The 2875-nt window shown below is 43.0% G+C and overlaps 1 non-coding gene across 1 annotated transcript; it reads right to left on the bottom strand.

The window, feature by feature from the left end:
- Nucleotides 1-2506: 2506 nt before the first annotated feature.
- LOC118484508 lies at nt 2507-2613 on the bottom strand. The gene has a single exon (XR_004873618.1). It is a non-coding gene; the product is annotated as a small nucleolar RNA R71 (small nucleolar RNA).
- Nucleotides 2614-2875: the final 262 nt, after the last annotated feature.

Raw genomic sequence — 2875 nt, 5'->3', positions numbered from 1 at the left:
ACCCTTTTTAAGTACTTATGTTGGAAAAAGAGTGTTTTTGTCTTCCTTTTGTATTTTCAGGATGAAATGAGCTCAAAATCACAAAAGAAGCAAAAAGACAGCTAATTCTACCATAAATACAAGAAAAGGAACAAAAGTGGACTGCCCGGACCCTCAACGGCACCTCCCAAGGCAAAGGAGAAGAAACAGAGTCTGAACACGCCCCGTGTCCAGCGAACACGGGGGCGTGCCCAGGAAGCAGCAGAAAAGACAAATCAGTAGAAGCTTCCATTGCTCACCACGGGGCCGTGTCCAGCGAGCACGGGGGCGTGGTGAAAGTACAGCAGGCGCATTAATTGTAATTCGCAATTACAATTAATGAAGAGAGAGAATGTCAGACGGGCACGGGGCCGTGTCCAGCGTTCTGTTCAGCCTATAAATAGAGGAGCTTGGTTTCATTCTCTCTCATCCCTTGGCACACCACCTCTCTCACACTTCATCCACCACCCACCACCACCATAACACCATCATCCATTGTCCATCATAGAGTGTGTGAGTCGTCTCGGGATCCAAGATTGATCGTAAGAGTTCTTGACAATCAAGGCCATGTTTGCCTAAGTCTCTTACATCACTTGGTGAAGACAAGTGTTTAGTAGAATACTTTTTATTTTTAATCTTTTGCACTTTTTATTTGGTTTTGTATTAATGACTTTAATAACTAGTTACTTATGTTGAAGGTGATCTTTCCTTATCGTTTGTCCGTGGTGTCTTGGCATTATTTTACTGTCTATATAAAATAAAAGATTTTCACCATTCATATCTCCACGGTCTATATGGAGGTATGTTGGCTACCTGGTCGGGGGTTAAGGGAACGGTTTGGTAAGGGTCTTGCCCTTGTTCAGCGTTTAGAGGTCCTGCTTGGGACCTGGGTCAAATTTAGTAGGATCTCCTTCAATGCCCATAGGTATTGGATGGCGGGGATCCAAACTCTTTGACCCCCTCATAAGTTAACTACTATTAATACTATAACCCGGCTATTTAGGACTGTATCCCTGCTGACTCAGACTACTTAGCCGAGGGTAACGTCACCGCCAAAAGCGGGGCCTACCATAATTTGCATTAATAACTTAATTCATTATCTTTCAATAATCCGACCCTTTAGGATTGTATCCTTGCTGACTCAAACTACTGGGTTGAGGGTAACGTCGCCTTCAAAAGAGGGGCCTACTACAATAACTAAGATAATCTCTTAAACAAGTGCAAAAGTGCGAAAATAATCAAAGGTTATACTAATACACGTGTCGGATCCAAGTGATTCATCTTGTCTATCTGTTTTTATTTTATTTTATTTTTCAGCATTTAGTTAGATTTTATTTTTCTTAGTTTAAAACATTTTTCTAACTTTTTGATTTGATTATACGTTGAGGATAAACCGGTATTAAAAGCTCTTGTGTCCTTGGACGACCTCGGTATCTTACCAACACAATACTACGTCCACGATGGGTGCACTTGCCCATATGTGTGTTTAGTGTTAGTGAATATCGTGTTTTATAAATTTAAAACTTGGCTAAAAGTGTAAAAAGGGCTTAAATATACATAAAAAATATAACACACTTCACGCACATCAAGTTTTTGGCGCCGTTGCCGGGGACATAAGGATTTTAAGAAAGTTAGGAATCAACGGCCTAATCATATTTTTATTTTTCTTTAATTTTTTTAGGATTTTTTTTTTTTTTAGATTTTTCAGCTTCTGCAGAGCTCAGCACGGGGCCGTGCCTGGTCGGACACGGGCCGTGCTCAGCAACGTTACTGGCAGTTTTTGCTTTTCAAGTTACAGAAGGCTGACCACGGGGCCGTGTCGGTGCAACACGGGGCCGTGTCCAACTTCCAGTAACTGGGATCTGAAAAACAATCACTGTAATTCCGACCACGGGGCCGTGTTCGCTCAACACGGGGCCGTGGTGAACCTTATGACCGACATTATTTTCTGTTTTTATTGCAGGACTTGGAACCCGACGCCATCTTCGCGTAGTGTATGAGCTCCAGTTCCAATAAAGACATAAAGGAACCGCTAGAAGAACCCGAACGCTTTCTCAGAAAAAGGTTAAAAGCCAAGAACCAAGAGAAGGTTTCGGGTGATACACCCCCAATGGCGGACCAACGTACCCTTATGGATTATCTACGACCCACCGTAGGTAATCTAGGCGCCGCTATCAATGCTCCGAATGTCGAGGCCAATAACTTTGAACTTCGACCGCATTTGATACAAATGCTCCAAAACTCCGCAACCTTCCACGGGCTTGCGGACGAGGATCCTCATCTACATATAACTAATTTTTTAGAAATATGTGATACCTTTCGGATCAATGGAGCATCAAACGACGCCATCCGCCTCCGTATGTTTCCATTCTCACTAAAAGACCGAGCGAAAGCTTGGCTCAACACCCTCCCAGCTGGATCGGTAAACACCTGGGATGAACTAGCCCAAAAGTTTCTATATAAGTATTTCCCTCCTTCTAAAACTGCTAAATTAATGGCTGAAATTAATACGTACTCACAAGAGGACGGGGAATCCTTATATGAAACTTGGGAAAGGTTCAAGGAGCTATTACGCAAGTGTCCTCATCACGGCCTCGCAATATGGCAACAAGTATCCACTTTCTACAATGGATTGTTGCCACACACTAGGCAGACACTTGATTCTAGCTCCGGGGGACTTTTAGGTAATCGACGCCCACACGAAATATATAATCAGATTGAGGAAATCGCTCAAACCAATTTTCAATGGCACACTCCCCGGGGAAATAAGTCTATCGCCCCGGGCGCCCATAAGGTCGACGAAAGGACCTCTTTACAAGCCCAAATCGAGGCCCTTTCTTCAAAAATAAAAAAATTA

Source organism: Helianthus annuus, chromosome 11 (genome assembly GCF_002127325.2).
Source record: "Helianthus annuus cultivar XRQ/B chromosome 11, HanXRQr2.0-SUNRISE, whole genome shotgun sequence".
Lineage (NCBI taxonomy): Eukaryota > Viridiplantae > Streptophyta > Magnoliopsida > Asterales > Asteraceae > Helianthus > Helianthus annuus.
Note: the sequence above shows the minus strand (reverse complement) of the source record. Positions and strands in the feature narration are given on the sequence as shown.